Source organism: Pinus tabuliformis, chromosome 7, assembly GCF_031772625.1.
Source record: "Pinus tabuliformis cultivar Carrire ecotype Pingquan chromosome 7, CPIR1, whole genome shotgun sequence".
NCBI lineage: Eukaryota > Viridiplantae > Streptophyta > Pinopsida > Pinales > Pinaceae > Pinus > Pinus tabuliformis.
This window is the reverse complement of record NC_142293.1, coordinates 455,465,968-455,485,224: the sequence shown is the minus strand read 5'-3', so window position 1 is coordinate 455,485,224 and position 19,257 is coordinate 455,465,968. Positions and strand designations below refer to the sequence as shown.

Here is a 19,257-nt window from a genome sequence, read left to right as displayed (position 1 = left end):
ATTAGCCTTTCATAATTGGAAAATTTGAAATTCCTCAAGCCCAATTCCAATGTAGACCATGCCTTCAACATAATGATTGATATTATAACATTATCCCGTGAAAACAAAGCAAAATTAATTAAATTATTTAATTTTCAGCCAAAAAAAACTATTTTTCGTTTGTTATATTTGAATAAATAAGTATTGAATTTGGTTCTGTGAAGGTTTTTTCTCATCTAAGGTCATTACCTTCTCTTAATTTTACTAATTTAACTCAGAACGATGCAGAGAAGATTAGCATGGCCTCTACACAAGGATGATATGCACAAATCAAGAAATGGTCCAAATTTTTGGGTAATTGCAACTTCAAGGTTTTTCAACTTTGTTTACATGAACTGCAATATGGTGAGGTAAATCCCTCCCTGTGCTTGCGGCGAAATTTTACATCTTAGGAAGGGGGTGTGGGGTTTTTTTTTTTTGCACTTCGCTATTGATTATGGGACCCTATTTTAGTGATCATTGGGGCTTTTGTCTCATTTCCAACATCATCTATTGTAGGGTCTGACATATGGTGCCCTTTTCTTTGTCTTTTTTCTTTTACCCAATAACATGCTACGAAATGTGAAGGGCATTGTTTTGGGTGAGGGTCTAACTTTGCATGGCGAGACATCTATCCCTACTCCTGTAGTTATCCCGAGGAATAATGTCAACCTTTCTCCCTTTTTGAGAATGTTATCTGTTGGTTGTGTATATTGTACTAAGATTTTGCATCTGTGTGGTAGGAAGCCCCTATTGACATTGGGTTATGATATAGATCTTAGCAAGGCTTCAAGTCTATGTGCCCAAGCCCTTATGGGTAGATTTTATCTCATATCGCTTAACAGAACACATATTTAAACTTGGGTCATGACGCATTCAAAACCGTTGTTGGGATATTTCCCTACAGTTTTCTTACTTATGAAAGAATGGGTTCATTTTCACTTCTTGGATGAGGGGGATCTTTAGACGATTTTGCAGCATGTTTGGGTGCTCGGAAGGGGATATTTGTGGCTCCAATGGTGGAGTGTTGGTTCTAATCCCTAATGGAAAAGCTAAAATACCACTATCTCTAGGTGAAATAAGTTAGCTTTCCATTTGAGCTATGGACCCATCCGATGGTGATGCAAGTTGCAAATTGTATTGGCCATTTTGTATACTTCGATGATAGATGCCTAGTGGCCTTTGGCAAGAGGATTTTATGGGTTGTGGTGGAGATGGACCTGATGAAGGGTTTACCTATGGAATTGGACACCTCTACTGGGGACTTCTCATTTTGCTAGAGGTTGGACTACTGAAAGATTCCTTTCAGGTGCTCTTCCTATCACTAAACAAGTCATCTAAAGGTTCTCTATCATGTTTTCATGTCTGATGGACCTATAACATATTTTTTTGGATTCTCATTATCGGTTGATACCTCTCCGCGAGCTAGTGATGATTTAGAGGGGAGGTTGAATTCTCAGCAAACCTTAGCTAGCCCAGAGGATTCTAAGGTCATGGATACCAATGAGTTAGTTCGATTATCATATGGATTTTCTTCTCCTATTGTTGTTTCCCCTTTTGTTGAAGGTAAATCAGTTGGTTAGTTGAAATTACTATGGATACCTAGAGGACAAGGTTTCTATGAGGCAGCATCCCTCCGTGAATAGTTCCAAAATATTACGGTGCCTCCTTCTCATGGAAATGTCAAGTCCTTTTATTTAAGAGTTTTGCAGACATTTCTAATGGGGTTGTTGGCTTGATGGGCTGTAACCCAGGTTCAACGTTAGTCATCCAAGCAAATCCCTACACTACTGGCCCTTTCGGCATCAGCCCGCGGAGTGCGGACCGAAGTCTCACCTGAAGCAGTATGGGGGGATGCAGGAACTAAGTTTCCACACCCTAGGATGGTCGTAATGTTGGTCTATACTTCTTGATCCTACCTTTGGGCAGATCTACAAGCCTTTAGGGCTTATCAATGTTCCTTATCTTCCATCCTTCAATACCTCTGCGAAGGTACTCGACTGATCTTCGTGCATCCCTAACCTAAGGTGCAGGCACTCACATGCCTCTGTGACTTTGTTACTGTATAAGTTCCCAAGTTATCTTAAGTGTTACCTAATCTACCATGCATTTATAGTTACCTTCGTGTAAACCTTTACTCTTGCTTGCATTCAATTAACATATATAATCAAATACATTTTCACATTAAACAAGCACTATAATGTAAACCCAGATCGTAACATAATATAATCGGATGAATTAAATAGAAACAAAATACATAGTAATTACAGAATAATTCTCTCTATTGATATCTCAAGTTTAGTACAGACTCTATCTGCCATGCTCACATAGCTGCAGTGGTCCATACACTCAGTTATGGACTTCCACCCTAGGCCTCTGCACACTCAGTTGCAGAGCCTCTACCTACGCTAAGACTTGAGAAAATTTAGAACTTCTTACCCAAAATTCTTCTTCCCATTACCACTCCCCTCTTAGACTCTTCTAAGACTCCCTTTTTATACGTAGATATTTACAGCCAACATGATATTTTACACCACAAGGGAGGACAAACCTTTGACCTCTTTGTGCTCCGCGACCAAAAAATGTAGAGACTTTACATATTTATTACAAAATTTGGTCCTTCTACCCCAAACATGGGTTTTTAGTGCCAAAAATAGCTCTTTGGCGAACCCGTTTCCAACAAGCTCCCAACATAAACATGGTGACTTGCCCTCGAGTTACTCTGCGGGCACAGAGATCTTCAAGCTAAGACCCCCGAGCTCGACCTGTACAACTGCTACCTCGGCGGTGCACTGCATGGCCGCCTGCTTTATTTTCTCGACCAGCTGTTTTATTGTTGGCTCTGCATTGTCAGCCTGAAGCTTCCGCTGAGTCTCCTACAGACTAGCTAGTTTGCCTTCAATGGAGGTCGTGATCAAGTAGGCCTCGTCCAACCAAGGCTTCAAGTGCATCTTCAGCACTGCCTCTTTGTGCTGAGCTGCATCTACTTGCTCCTTCAATACCTTGGCCTCCTACAACTTTGCAAGTCTCTGTGTGAGGGAAACAATACGCGTTGTTCCTTTTACCTCATCATAGCGCTACTACAGCTCTTGCGCCTCAGTTTCCAACCTCTGCACAGTAGGGTATTCTTGTAGACTAGTTAGTCTACCCCTGCACTTTCTATTGTCGTTATTGCCTCTGTTGTAGCAGTCGCATGCTGCTCATTGACTTCTGGTGGAGTCGAAGGCTGGGCCCTCAACTACAATTCTGCAATTTGGAGGTTCAGCTCCAACTAAACCTTTGCCATTTCTCTGCAGGCGTCGCGCACCCTCGTAGCAAGTTTGTGAATGAGCACATCTACCAGCTCATCCGTAGGAATGGCCAACTCCGAGAACATTTTGCATGCTTCCTCCACGGCCTTAATCACGCGTTGATTTGTGTCAGTGAGTTCAATCATGGATGTGAGATCGAAGTCTTGTTGCATGCCCATCTGAGTATTTTTGATCTTCTGCTCGCTAATCACCTGCAAAGCACACTGTTCACAATCCCTCAGCTCCATGATCACCCCATCTTATAGCAAGTGGAGTGCCTTGCTCAGAAGCACTGCTAAGTTCAGCCCTACTCCCTTGAGTGTTTTGATAGTGGGCCTGTCAGCTTCGGTCTCTGTCTTCATTGCTCCATCTGGCAGAACTATGGCTTAGGAGCCCTTCGCACACAGCATCCCGACAGCTTTTGAAGTACCGATGGCCAAACTAGTGGATGTCGCATCGGTCTGTGTTGCCCGAATTTGTAGATCTCGCAGATTCTCTTGAATGGCCCCCAATGCCTGTAGTTGTTGCTGCTCAAACTGTTGTTGCAGTAGTTCTGTAGTGGCATCACGCACTGTATCCCCAATGTCGTTTAGATCCCCCTCTATTAGGCTGATCGGGTCCATGGACTTCTTGCTGGCCTTGGACTTCTTCCGCGGCCCTACTTTTTCTTGTCCCCTTGGACACTTGATACGGAATGGAGTTGTTTATGGGTCCGCTCCTCCCTATTTTATCAGATCGCCCTCTTCTTCCTCTTCTTTTGGGGAAGTGAATTCTCTTTGTCAGAGTTGTGCTCCGCTCCTTATGTCTGTCGACCTGTCTCTTGTGTGGTAGCGCAATCTACCCTAGCCTTATCCTCAGCATTGTTCCTCCTTTTCTCAGCCAACTGCTCCATCTTGAGTTTGGCATTATCCTTCTTCCACTGTGCGACTGTCTTGTTGGATCCCACCAGTAAATACGAGGCAGTGTGCCATTCTACCGGCCAGCTATCAATAACTGCTTGAATTGCATCATTCTTAGCTAAGTAGGGAAATTCATGCCACTTCTGCTCGGGGTCATTTCTCGCCCTGATGAAGACATGGTGGAAATTAGCCTTAAACTTCGCATAAGGTTATAATTTATCGAAGACAGTAGCAAAAAACTGTGGCTTACGGTTGATGGCCATGTGCATGTTCATCTCCATCAAGATCCAAAAGATCTTGTCATCCTTGATCCACTGGGGATCCTTAGTCACCCATAGCGAAGCGTACTTCGCAGCCTCAGGCAGGTCCAAAGCGACCGAGGGAAATTAGTTGTCTTCGAGTAGCTCCCAAGCTACCAACATGATGGATAGCAAGAGCCATGCATAGTGGAAGGGCTTGCTGAGATCCTGCACCTCACGACAGTTAGCGAGGAACTCACTGCAGAGGTAGCGTGCCCAATTAAATTGAACCTCCTCTATGCATTGGGTCGCTAGAGATACGATGGGTGCCAGTACTTCATCGGACTGACACGTTTGCATGACCTTCCTTGTTAATAATTTTGTGACCACTTTGACCGCAGGGTCGGAAATACTTGTAATCGCATAGCCGCACAGCTTCTTTACTAATCCGAACTTCTTCTTCATGGCCTCTGCTAGGGACAGTTTGCCTGCCTTTCCACCAAACATCATAGCTGGATTCTCTCTGGAATATGGTAGCTTCGCGATTCTATGGATCGGTCTATCAGTGATGGGTATTGGCTCCTCCATCTAGAGACACCCATCATGTACCAAGCACAACAGCTGCTTGATTACCAACAAGGTAGTGGGTGTACGATTGTAGTGTGACACCCATAGCAGGTTGAAAAGGCCTGCCTTATTCACTCCTTTGAGCCACTTCTACGGTTCCAATGCGGCCATCCTGCTAGTCTTATGGAGCACATGGTGCATCAGCTGGTCTGTCACCAAGTGAGGGAATCGCTCAGTATTAGCTAAGTCCCAGTCCTCCAATTCAACATTGGAATCCATGCCAAGCGCGGTCCTTCAAAAAAAATCTTGTCTGGCAACAGAGATGTGTATAAGGTGACCTTGCTCTCGTCAATGTCCTTAGGCACCTTGACCTTACCCCTATGCAGAGGGACATACTTAGGAAATTTAGTAATGGGGTTAGACCCCTCAACTTCAACGTCCTCTGTGTCAATCCCAAGATCGTCATCATCCATTAGGATATCCCAAATTTCTTCCTCCTATAGTTCTAGGTTAATGGTTTTTCCCTTTTCCTAAGCAATGGGATTGTCCTCCTAGGTGATGCACGCATTGGTGGTGTCACAACCTACTTTTATTTCTTGCCTTTTGTACCTTCCTGGGTCTGGGTAGGTCTTTGTCTAGGTGAACATGGCAACTTGGGTATCTATGTAACCTCTGGAGCAGTTCCCTCCCCTTCCATAGCAACCTCTAGCATAGCCCCTTCGGTTGTCACTGCTTCCCCAATATCTACGGTTTCTACTGGTGTCAACATGACACTATCCAATAGTTCTTGCGTATCCTTTGGTAATTGCTCAAACAACAAACTCACTATCAGAGCCTCAAAGAATTCACAATTCATACATGTCTGAGAGCTCAATAACTCAATGCTCAAACTACCAAGTGTTCTTCGTTGGTAGGCCACATGTAATTTATAGATCATTTTGAATTCAAATCTGACCATTCCCCCCCAAAAGCATTTCATTAATGTTATATCGGTGGAAAATTTTCAATTTTCTCACCCATAACTTTCGTCTTAAATGCCGCCCCCCGCCCCTGTTCCATTTGGTCATTTTTTTGTCATCAAATCATGAACAATGACTTTAACGATCACTTTCTGGCTGACCTACGTGGTTTCATCCAGGTAGCACAGCATTCTGCATGCTTGTATGGTCTCTGTGACATCTCCTCATTCTGCGCAGTTCCTTCATTGCGCAGTTCCCCGACCTGGGCAGTGTAGTTTATAGTGATGCGCCTCCTTTCAGCTACCTGGAGTGCTATGAATGTCCTTCCTTGATATAGTCATCTAGCCAGATCACCACTGTATGGCTTCAATCAACTACCATTCACTTCTCCTAGGACGGGCTCCCCATTTAACTTAACCAAATGAACTGCTCCACCGTCGGTAATCTCTTTGATGACATAGGGCCCCAGCTAGTGCATGCTAAATTTTCCTTGAAATTTGTCAAGCATATAGTCATATAGCAAAACTAGATCATTTACCTAGAAGGTGTGTAATTTAATGTGTCAATTGAGCCATGCCTTTTCATGCTCCTTTTGAACTTGTTGATGAAATCCAGCTAGAAATCGGTCCTCTTCAAGCTCTGCTAGCTGTGCGGGGCTCTCTTCTAGGGCTCCATGATCTGCCATTCATGTGAGTGCTGTTATGCATAGACTAGGTACAATGTGTTACATTGGCATCACAGCTTCTACGCCATACACAAATTTGAAAGGCATTTTCCCAGTCAGCTTCTTGCAAGTTGTTCTGTAGGCCCATAGCATCGTAGGTATGCGCACATCCCAGTCATTTCTCTGAGCATTGGAGACCTTCGTGAGTGCATTGTCCAGTATCTTATTGAATGCTTCCATCATCCCATTAGCTTGCGGATGATAAGGGGTACTTTTCTGATGATACAAATGAAATTCTTTTGTCAACGCACTGACTGTTTCGTTAAGGAAGTGTGTATCGCAATCGCTCATCAAGATCTTTGGGCAGCCAAATCTTGTCAACACATATTCAAAAAGAAACTTCGCTATTGTCGCGTTGGTATAGTCCTTCACAGGATGTGCCTCAGCCCATCTGGTCGAGTACTCTATCGCGGTGATGATGTACCGCGCACCTGTTTTCTTCCGCGGAGGCTGAATTGGTCCCACAAAGTCAATCGCTCATTTCTTTAATTGTTGTAATGTCACCTATGGTGTCAATGGTAGTTCATCACTTCATGATGGCCTACCAGTCCTTTGACATGTCTCACAGGCACTACAATAATCTTTCGCGTCTTTATGCAGAGTTGGCCACCACAATCCAACACGCAGAGCCTTCTGCGCTGTCGCTTTTCCTACATAATGTCCTCTTGCAGCTCCTCCATGAGCCTCCGCAAGGATGTTGCTCCGCTCAAAGTTAGGTACATAACGTTAGAATAGTTCATCAGACCCCATTTTATGCAATGACAGAATAGTCTGCAGTGCGCACAACAAACTCCTTCTTCTGTTGGCTTATATACCCTTATGGAGTAGTACCTATTGTCAAGAATTGTAAGATATCCTCAAAGTGACTATCGGCGACACATACCACGAAGAGATGTGTGTTAGGTAGTCCTTCCTCCAAATTAGTGGGATCCTCTCCCATTTTGATGTGCAACATATGATATGGTCCTGTGTTCAATCATCCTGGCTTCACAGTAACTTCAAAATCATACTCCTAAAATAATAAAAAACACTTGTAGATCTTCCCCCCCAACACAGGCTTATTAACTAGGTATTTTAATGTAGAATGATATGTATACATCTTAAAATGTCCACCTAGAAAATAGTGCTTGAACTTTCAGAGTGCGTATATCAGGGCTAGTCCTTCGTGCTATGCAGTGGGATATTTCTTCTCATCCTTGGTCAACTTCCTGCTCGCGAATGCTATAGGATGGTGCAATTCCCCCCAACCCACCTATGTCAACACGACCCCCGACACGATACATGAGGCGTTGTTGTGCACATGAAATTCCTTCTTCCAGTTTGTAAAGACTAGGATCAGAGCAGTGACCATTTTCTCTTTCAACATGTCCAAGCTCTTCTGGCATTCATCACTCCAATATAATGTAGCATCCTTTTTCAAAAACTTCTCCATGGGCGCGATGATTTGGGCATATCTCTTGATGAACTTCCTATAATATCCAATATGCCCCAGGGTCTAACACAACTATTTAACTTTCCTTGGCACCTCCAAGTTGATTATCACTGTGATCTTTGCAGGGTCTACCATCAGTCCCTGTCTGCACACCACATGCCCTAGCAGGATCCCAAAAGGGACACAAACAGACACTTTTTCAGATTGAGTGCAATCTAGTATCTTCGACATGTATCTAACATTAAGGGTAGACTTTCCACATGATGCTTGACCAATCGAAACATTGTCCAATTGTTGAAGTACACTTCTAGGAACTTATCAATGAAGTCTTTGTATGTTGCAATGACTACGCGCAAAAAGATTGTTGACGCATTCTTCAACCGAAAAGGCATTACAATATAGTAAAAACATCCCCATTCCGTCACAAAGGTCATCTTGCTTCTATCTTCAGGCATGATTTTGATCTGATGATACCTAGAGAGCCCATCTATGAGAGAGTATGCTTCTTGGCCGCCTACATTGTCGAGGACTTCATCAGTGAATGGGGACAGGAAGGGGTCATGCACGCGAGCATCATTTAGCTTTAAGAGATCCACACATATCCTTATTTCTTCTTTCTATTTCTTTTCTTGAACCACTATCAGGCTTACCTAATTAGACTCTTCTACTGGTTCAATAATTCCTGCCGCGAGCATATTATCCAACTCAGTGCGAACCCTTTCCTTATACTTAGGATTAAGGCATTAAGGTCTTTATTTTACAGGCTTCGCGTCCATTTTAGGGTGATCTTCATGACACCCATGCCCCCTATTATCCCTTTTAGATCAGATAACTTTGTGGGGAACAAATATTGATATTCATGGAGGATCTCAATGACCTTATCTACTGTCGCATCATCCCAATAGTCCCCAATTTTTGAAAATTTTGGTTCTGCCTCTGTGCCAATGTTGACCTTCCTAGTTTTTAGTGGTGCGGTTATATCAGGATCCTCTATCCGCGGACCTTCAATATCGTGATTATTTTCAGTTTTTGGTATATTAACTTTTCAGGGATCCTCGTCTTCTTCTTCAATGGTCACGTTATAGCATTCTAGTGTATGACTCAACTGGGTAGTCCAATAAGGTTGGATCGGGTCCAAAGGATCTTGTGGTATCCTAAAGATCACTGCTTTAACCTCTTGTAGCACCACGTCAATACAGTCCAACCCATCCTCAAAGTTGAACGTCATTAAAAATACTTAGTGCAAGATGTCCCATTCCTCCGTGCCATGGTGGAGCTCGGTTTCCAAGTACCAATTCATTGGTATTATGCTCAGGGTATGAAAAATTAGATGCACCCATTCACGCTGGGGCTCCACACCATAAGCCTTATTCCATTTAGCCAAGTGATCGCGTGAGTCATCTTGTCTATCATACTTATCTGTCATCCATAGTTTTGGCTGCCCAAAACGTATTCTCATCATCCTCCTACAATCACGCCAATTACTAAAACTATATTTGTGCGTACCTCACCATCTTGCAGGCGTAGCGCGCAGTACCCATTTTGAGGTCTGGAAACTATGTTTCTTCGATACCTCTTTTTCAAATACATCCAAAAAGAAATCAACATCAATTAGCCCATCATAATGAGGCAAATTCCTGGCTTCGGATGACACACATCGCAGTGATTTGGTCGTCATATTACAATGCAGCATTGAGACTTCATGCAGCCAGTTCTACCAATGCTCCAATTCTTCATCTAAATCTAATGTGTAGGAGCTTTCGTGATCCCATGTAATGCATCTATCCGCTATCATATTCACCCAATCCTGGTCTCGTGCCGTTATCTTGTAAATATGGTCCAGATCGTCATCACTTTCATAATCTCGGACTAGTTCTGTATAGCACAGTCCCTCCACGGGATCCAGTGGCACCATTATGCGGAACGATTTGTGTTCAAATATCATCTTTCGTTTCTTCAAGTTGATTACCCCATTCATGTCAGTGGCCCAATTGATTCGAAGGAGTGCAAGGTAGGGATTGTTATCATCCACAATCTCTACTACCTCAAAATCCACCAACGTGCTTGCACCCTCATTGTTAACTGTGACCCCTTGCAACCTTCCCATTGAGATTATTTTCTATTGATTTTCCATTCTTAACTGTATTGGAGACCACTGGAGCACAGGTCTCCCCATTCTCTCCTAGGTCCGTTTTGGCAAAAAATTCGTGTCGGACCCCAGATCCAAGATAACTTGGTCCATCTCATATTCCCCTATCTGCGAGATGAGTCTCATCTCCCATCCGGTCCTTGCCTTGTGCTTATGAAGCTTCTTGACCACGCGCAGTTCACTAGTAGTGATATCCTTACCAATGCACCGATTGATCAATTCTTGCGAGCCCTTCATAGCCTTACTATCATGGAGCTGCTTCATGTAGGTCTCCAAGAACGTGGTAAGCATGGACAGGTCCATTTCTTCAATTGGTTTCTCCTAACTTCCAGAGGTATAGGCCTCAACGAAGCTTTTCTTTACTTCCATTAATGTGTCTTTTGCATGCTCCAAATCAAACCCAGTCTCCTTTTCTGGTGCTTTGTGGACCCATGCATCTTCTGTAGGCTGCCTCCCTTTATCCTCCCCACTTGTGGTTCTGCTCCGTGGCATAATGTTTACCATAAGATCTTTCTCGCGAGGCTCAACCCTCACCATTTGGAGGTTCTGTGTCGGCTGCATCCCTTATATTCACCTTGCGCTCCCCTAATGCCTTGGTCAAGAGGCCGCGTTTCTGTCTACATTGTCTATGCGGGTGTCCTATCCATCATCAATTAGTAACTTCGACAATTGCACTCATCATGGCCTACGGATTGACAGAAATTGCAGAACATTTGTTGTGGAGTTCGTAGAAATTTCTATAGCAAATGGCAATTATTAGTCATGTGTTTCCCTGCTACCTGGCATATAGCACACCATAGTGCAGGCCGTGCACTTGTCCCTCCTACGACCTCCAGTCATAGAGGCATTGGTCCTCCTGTTGCAACATAGTTCACGAACACTAGGTAGTGATCCTTGTCATACCCATAACCCTTGCATTTTATGCACCAAACCTCTTCGCGTGCCTTCGGCCGAGTAGTTCTGTCCTGCTTCAGACTTTGCATTCCGAGACAAAGGTTTTGCAACTATGCATGAATCTGCTAAACCCCTAGATTCGGATCTTGCATCGACGTTTCATGCACTCTCATTGCAATCTCCAAGGCTTCTTCTTGAGTCGTAATCTTCTGTTGTGATAGTGCAACCCTTAGCTGAGGTAGGAGTGAAACCACGAACCACTCGTGGTGCTGCCCATCATCAAATTCATATTGGATTCATGGATTTTACTGTCCAATCTATGATCTAACTCCCAAGGAGTCTCACCTGGTTTCATCACGATTTCCTTAAATCCCATAATCGACTGTGCTTCAGACTTCCGCCTACTGAATTCTTTATTTAGTGCAGTCTAGATCTCTACCAACGTATCTTCCTAGTTGTCATTAGAGTACTTGATGTATGAGGTTAGCGTGCGAACTTGCAAAGCACTAACCAATGTAGCCTTCTTCATGTTATCATCCGCAATGCCCTGAGCTTCCCATACAACCTTTATGGTGAACCAAAATTGGTCTATGTCCTCATTCCCTATGCCCTTGAATACAGGTAGTTTTACGGAGTTCACAATATTGAATAATGGAGGTGGCGATGGTGTGGGTAATGGGGTGAGTGGTGGAGGTGAGGATGGTGGTGGTGTGGATTTATGTGATGACGACAGATGTAGTGTAGGTATTCATGGGAACCCTCATCATCACTTAAAGGGAGTTCGATTATTGGGCTATACTCAGGACCTTTTATTCCTCTGTCCCTGAAAGGTTTTCCGCTTCGTGTAGCTCCAAACATCAAGGTAACCACATAACCCGTTGTTCACACAAGAGCATCTTAATCCAAGTATTCAGTGATTTTAAATACTTACCTCACGGTCCTTTTAAGAAGCAGCGCTCTGCTTCGCTGTAACTGAAAAAGGTATCAACCGCGAACTCGGTCACAAATCCTCCTATGATGCGGTCGAGCCAATGGATGACACTGGGTGCGATCTTAACTTAGAAGCTTTTAACCTCCTTACTAGCTCTAGTGACCAAACAATCGGATTTTCAATCCTCCACGTTCCTTGACCATCTGCGAGCTTCACGATCCACTCGTATAACTCAACTAGGAAGGAACAGAAGAAGATTTCTTGTACTTCTATGTACACGTATCTGTCCAACCACTCTTCTTTCGTCAATCATAGGTTCTTGTTTTCTTGCACCACGAATTCATGGATCTTCCTATCCAACAAGGTTTTAATTTCTTTCTTTGTCAGATTCCAATGATACGACATCACACATCTCATTATGCAGATCTTGGTCCTAGAAATGGAATCATTTGTTGGCTTGATGGGCCCTGAGCTAGGTTCAACATTAGTCAGCCAAGCAAATCCCTACACTACTGGCCCTTTCAGCATCATCCCACAGAGCGCGGATTGAAGTCTCACCTGAAGCAGTATGGGGGGATTTAGGAACCAAGTTTCCACACCCTGAGATGGTCGTGATGTCGATCTATACTTCTTGATCCTGCATTCATGCAGATCGACAAGACCTTAGGGTTTATTGATGTTCCTTCTCTTCCGTCCTTCAGTACCTTCGCGAAGATACTCGACTGATCTTCATGCAACCATAACCTAAGGTCCAGGCACTTATGTGCCTCTGTGAATGCGTTACTGTATAAGTTCCCAAGTTATCTTAAGTGTTACCTAATCTACCATGCATTTACAATTACCTTCATGTAAAATTTTACTCTTCCTTGCGTTCAATTAACAGATATCATCAAATACATTCACGCATCAAATAAGCATTATAATGTAAACCCAGATCATAACATAATATAATCAGATGCATTAAACAGGGACAAAATACACACTGATTGCAAAATAATTCTCTCTATTGATATCTCAAGTTTAGTACAGACTCTATCCGCCGTGCACACACAGCTACAGGGGTCCGCCCGCTTAGCTACGAACATCCACCCTATGCCTCTACACACTCAGCTTCAAAGCCTCTAACTACACTAAGACTCGAGAAATATTAGAACTTCTTACCAAAATTCTTCTTCCCATTACTACTCCCCTCTTAGACTCTTCTACGACTCCCTATTTATACAATCCCATGGTCCGTGGACCAAGGGTAGGTCTTTACAACCAACATGATACTTTACAAAGCAAGGGTGGACAACCCTTTGACCTCTTCATGTTCCGTGACCACAAAATGTGGAGACTTTACATCTTTATTACAAAATTTGGGACTTATGACCCAAACATGGGCTTTTGGCCCCAAAACTGGTTGTTGGGGGAACCCGATCCCAACAGGGGCCCATTCATTCCCTCCTCTCAAGATGTTTTTTCTTGGAATGTGGTGAATAGTGTTCCTATATATGGCTTAGATGCTACTAATTGTGTGGCTTCTACTAGATTGAATACCACTATTCAACCAGTGTGGACTACACAGTCTATTACCAATTCTAAATCAGTTAAGCTCTAAACCTCTCACTCGGTTGATGAATTTTCTTTAATGGTTGGCCTTGCATGTAATTCTTATGTTCCATATCCTACAATTTTTAGCTTAATGTAGAAGCCCATTTTAATAAACCCTACACTAAGCTCCAATTGTTTGGCCAAAACCTTGATTTTATCTTCTCCCTTTTGATTTGACTCCATTAGTCGAGACCGGGTTTCATAGTTTCTTCTTACTCATTCAAGCTCCCAGTTTTCATTAGAATAATCTAAATTGGTTTCTATGGAGCAATATCTTGGGTCACTAGACCCTTCTCTCCTTTCTTCTCTAAATTTCATGGCTATCCCTACCTTCCCTTCTTCGCATGCCTCCCTATATCCCCTACTACTTCCCTCCCCTCCTTCAAGAATTCCACTATCTGGAAAAAAAATGCATCTAAGAAGAACTTCTCCCATGTCAGTATCCTTCAAGGGTACTTACTGATATCCTTATCTCCTTGGAGTTTCCAGGGCCCTTAGAGTACAAATTCCCTCTACCGAGGGTTATCAATGATTCTTATGGATGTGAATGTTAGAAGGGTCGGGGGCCCTCCTAAGGTTCATGCCCTCCACAAATTCGTTTCCATAAATCATCCATCTATTATCTTTTTCCAGGAAACCATGGTTCCTATTACTAAATCCAGAGATGTTTTATTGAGAATATTCCCTTATTGGTTCAATTGTGCTATGGACACTGATGGTTTGGAAGCCTTGTTGTTATGTGGAATCCTAGGGATGTCACTCTTAGGCCTTTCTCCTCTCTGGGAGGTATTATTTTGGAAGGTTCTTTTAGGGGTTTCGATGGTCTGGTCATTCTTGTTAACTATTATGGCCCTTACCTTGACAAAGAAAATTTCCAGAATATTCAATCTCATAGTGGTGTGCTTTGTGCACATAATCTTATTTAGCAAGTGACTTAAAATTCACTACATATGTCAACGAAATATGGGGCCAATAGACTCGTATAGATCCATTTGCTCAAATGATTTCATATTTAATCATGGATTCTAATTTAGTTGATCCCTAACCCATCTCCATGGGTGCAACTTGGATAAATGGAAGGACCAGTGCATATGGGGTGGCCAAGCATTTGGAAAGATTCCTCCTTGTTGAATCACTAGTTTCCAATGTGGACAAACATCGATCCTGGATCTACCCTGATGTAATTTTGGACCATGTACCTATATGCCTCCAGCATGACTTCAATGACTCTGGCCATAGGATCCCTTTCAAATTCAACCATTCCTTGTTAAATGAGGATTCCTCCCATGCATTGGTTCATGATTTTTGGAAAGGATGTTAGTTTTCTCCCTCTGTTTTTGCTATGGATATTTGAAATCATAAGATGTCGCACTTAAAAGTATATGTTAATTGTTGGGTTACAAATCACATCTGTAAGCAACAAATATAACTAGAATGTATTGAGGCTGGCACTAAATCATTTCAATCTTCCCTTATTTCTTCAGGTTTTTCTTGAAGCTCTTAAAGATGATCTAAGTTCTCCAGCTAAGAAGAAGACTCATCTTCTTAAAGTTGAGGAGGAAAGTTGGTGCTGAAAGGGTAAATCGATTTAGATTCAGGAGGGTGATGGAAAAACAGAGCTTTTCACAAATTTTCCTCTAATAGGAGAAATAAAAATTCCATTTGGGATTTGCGAGATGGTGATGGTCACTAGATTTGTTCCTAATAGGATTTGGGGAATGCAGTTAGGGCACACCTCTTTGGGAATTTAAAAGACCTAATGACTGCACACTATAGGATCAATTTAAGTCTTACAACATTTACCCATATTTTTCTCTCGTAGGATTCACCTAGGATTGGGGCTTATTTATCCTTAAAGGAAATTAAGGGTTTTCTCAAATGTTTTTCTAAAGATAAGATTCCAGGCCCTGATGGGTGGAATGTGGAGTTTTATTTAGTACCTTTTTCCTTGATTCACCAGGACATGATGAAGTTTGTGGAAGAGGCTTGCATCTCTAGTAATATTTCAGGGGTGATCAACCCCACCTTTCTTGCACTTATTTATAAATTCTCAAAGATATTCTCCTCTTCGATGAACTTCGTCCAACCTTTCTGTGTAACCTAATTTGCAAGGTTCTCTATAAAATGGTGTCTAATAGGACCAAAATTGTTCTCTCTTCCACAATTTCGCTTGAACAGTTTGGGTTCCTTCTAGGAAGAATTATTCACGACGCAATTAGGGTGGCTCAGGAGGCCATCGATTCAATCAAGATAAAAATTTGAAAGGCCCTAATTCTAAAGATGGATTTAGTGAAGGTCTATGACTAGTTTAATTGGGATTTTCTAAGACTCCTCTGTGGGGTATGGAGCCTGATTATTTTCTTGATTCAGTGGTCTCAGCCGCATTGGACCCTATTTCTTAAACAGGGGGGCAATGTTGTGCATATGATAGTTTCCAGGGGGTCCAGGGGGGGTGACAACTACATTTAAATATTCCACCCTCCTTGGCAAGGGTTCAAGGGAAGTGCCCCAAAGCTAAAAATAGATGAAAATTTTCCTTGTAAAACATTGTAATTGCATGGTCAATCTGGGTTGTTCATTAGGAGAATGATCTGATGGTAGAAGTTATGTTAATTTAGGGTTTTTTTACCTAGAAGGAAACCCTCGGTTTATATGAGGGAATTGTATTATGATTGTGTACGATTATTCTGTGAAAGAGAGAGGAGGTTTTGTGAGAGCAAAGAGGAAATTATAGTGGATCTGTTGTAGGTTGTATCTCATCATTTTGATGGATAATATAAAAGGAACGAAGGATGGAGCGGATCTTGTTTTATGCATTTCTGTATTTCTGCTTACACAATATTTTATGTGTTTCATTAGTCTGTAATATATAATTTGATAACATCCTCCTCCTACATATTGGTTTGGACTAGCTGTCATGTAGGAATATCCTTTCTACGGACAAACACGATCCCTCTAGCCTAAGAGAGTGGGTCTAGCCAGAAACAAGACAATCTAATGTAATTTTCCTTAGATTAGAGTTGAATAAGAGGGCCTACCTCTTATAACGCTAATCCACTTGATGGTGATCTTGCTTCCTTGTTCCAGATTCCTTTCATTCAAGTACCTGAAACAAACATCCAAGAAACAACAAAAAACATGATAGCATAAAATCGAATCCAATATACTTAAAAGGCCAAGGAGTTTTAAGCTATCAAATGTAATATTACACCCAATATAGGAAATAAACCATTAGCTATATTAAAATAAACTTCAAAGAGAAATACAACAGAAGCCTTGATGTTGGAGATCTCATTTGTGGTACCCAAGTACCACTACATGCCTTTTCAACACTCTTTTCCTCCTCTAGCTTGACATGAAATGGTTTCCAAGCTCTAACTCTCTCTCCTCATGCTTTAGCTACCAATGACTAGTCTTTTGTTATCTAAGACTAATCTTATTTTGTCAAAACCTAAAGATTTTAGAATTTTGTAGCTGGTTCTATCTCTCCACCACTTTCACTATGTGTTGTATTGTAACCAAAAAGGGTAAGAGGAAGTGGTTTATAAAAGGAGAGGAGGATAGGAATGAGATCCACTCAAGGGAGAATAATGTCTTATCTCCTTGGGAAGTTCCACTTTTAAGGTGGAAAGAACCTTATATGGAGTTATCAGCCCTTATCCAACCAAATGAACATCCAGCACATCACCACTAGAAGTTTCTAGACATGAAACTTCGTTTCCTTTTATAAAAATAGTCTAGAAGTAGACTGACATAGGTATTGGGCTAACAGTAGCATCGATCGGCGTAGTTCATAGTGTAAAATTCTGCCATCGGCACGAATGAGACATTGGGAAATAGCGTTGATATTAAAAATGGGGTTTTAAGAAGGATTCTTTGGAAATGTTCTGAGGAGAGTGGGCACTACTTTCTTCAAACTTCAAGCGATGCAAGAGCATAGGTTTCATGGTGAAAGTATAACACAATAGTCACTACTAGGGTTCTTTGGGATTAGGAAAGGGGAGTGACAAGAGAGTCACAAATTACAATGTAACAGATACCCCCTAAAGCATGAAGTTAGAGCTGAGAGCAATGGTTGAAATGATTTAAGACGGAGCGAGGACTTGGAATACCAGCATCGAAAGACGTGCAAGTCAAACATACATGTACATATCTGAAATCTGATAGTCATGCCTCATAAACATGAAAGGCATATAACAATACATGAATCCATGGTATAGACACAACTATCCATCAAGAAAGGGATCATGTGCATGGATCCTCAGCAGGGATGCAACCATCTGACTAAAGGGATCATACAAAATAGATCAACGGCATGGGTGCAACCATCCACGTAGAGAGGATCAAAATGAGAAGACCCACTATATTGTCACATCCATTCAACTTAGGAGGATCAAAATGATACCCATGCATGGTCACAACCATCCGTCTAAAGAAGCATGTATATAATCATGAATGACTCATCACTCCTTGCAACCTGGACATTTTTTATCTAAGCCTAGGGTCTTGCACTCCGACACGAACCGATCAAAGTACAAATTCTAACATGTGAATAGACGTGTTGAAGTTGAACATGTTAGAAAATCAGTTGATTACCGTGTTGAGTTCCAAAACTGCCTTTCCCTTAAGCGACTTTCTCATCCTTCTTTCTTTGCTTTTCCATGAAAAATGTATCCTTATCATCAAAGAAACCATTGCATATTGCCTCAAGGAGTATATTTCAGTGATTTACATGTTATACTGTTATGTTTGCAATTTGAATAGGTTTTTGTCTTTCAGCTACGGAATGCAGCCACATTTCACAGCTAATCGGTTGTTCCACAGCCATTTCCACACTTTTGTAGGTTCCAGGTGTCAAGAGAGGAAAAGGACTACGTGGGTCACTTGGGAAACATCAAAGCATGGATTGTATCCTACTCATCTGGCCTAGATCGATGAGGAGGACTCCGGTCAAAGGGAAGTCAACCATAGAAACCTATGGCAAACAGGACTCTGTTTTGCACACGTTTCTCAGTGATGGGATCCGAAGCAGTCTCCTGAGGCCATGGACTTCATGTGCCACCTGCACAAACAGAATCTAACAAGCCACTACCATAGATTTATGTTTCCAAGTAACCAGGAACAAGAATTCCGCATACTTGCCTGTCTACAAGTTTTGCTGTAGCTAATTTCTCTCTTTAAAATAGTTGTATATTTCTCTATAAATACCAGCGTGTAGAACACAAAACAAGTTCAAGTTTTTGCTGATATAATAGTTCAGATTTCCACTTTGTAGTTTGAAGAACTCAGTTCTCTATTTTAATATAAAGACTCTTTTTTCAAATGGATACCTGAAGTGTTGTTGGTGTATTGATTGAGTGCTTATAATCAGAGGCCTTTGCAGAGGGCCCCTGCATGGTCAAGGGTACATTTTATTTCTATTTTGTCATTCATAGCTCAATTTTAAATTCACTGTGTTTTTCCATAATGTTTATAATCGTTTTCCAACTCTGTTTATAATGCAGTTTGTGTCATGTTTTCACTAACTCAGAGTAGTTTTATTTCAGCGCAGAATAGTTTTTT

The 19,257-nt window shown here is 42.0% G+C and overlaps 1 non-coding gene across 1 annotated transcript; it reads left to right on the top strand.

Annotated features, from left to right (window-relative positions):
- Positions 1-223: 223 nt before the first annotated feature.
- On the top strand, positions 224-331 carry LOC149247933 (U6 spliceosomal RNA). The gene has a single exon (XR_016267609.1). It is a non-coding gene; the product is annotated as a U6 spliceosomal RNA (small nuclear RNA).
- The last annotated feature ends 18,926 nt before the right edge of the window (positions 332-19,257 follow it).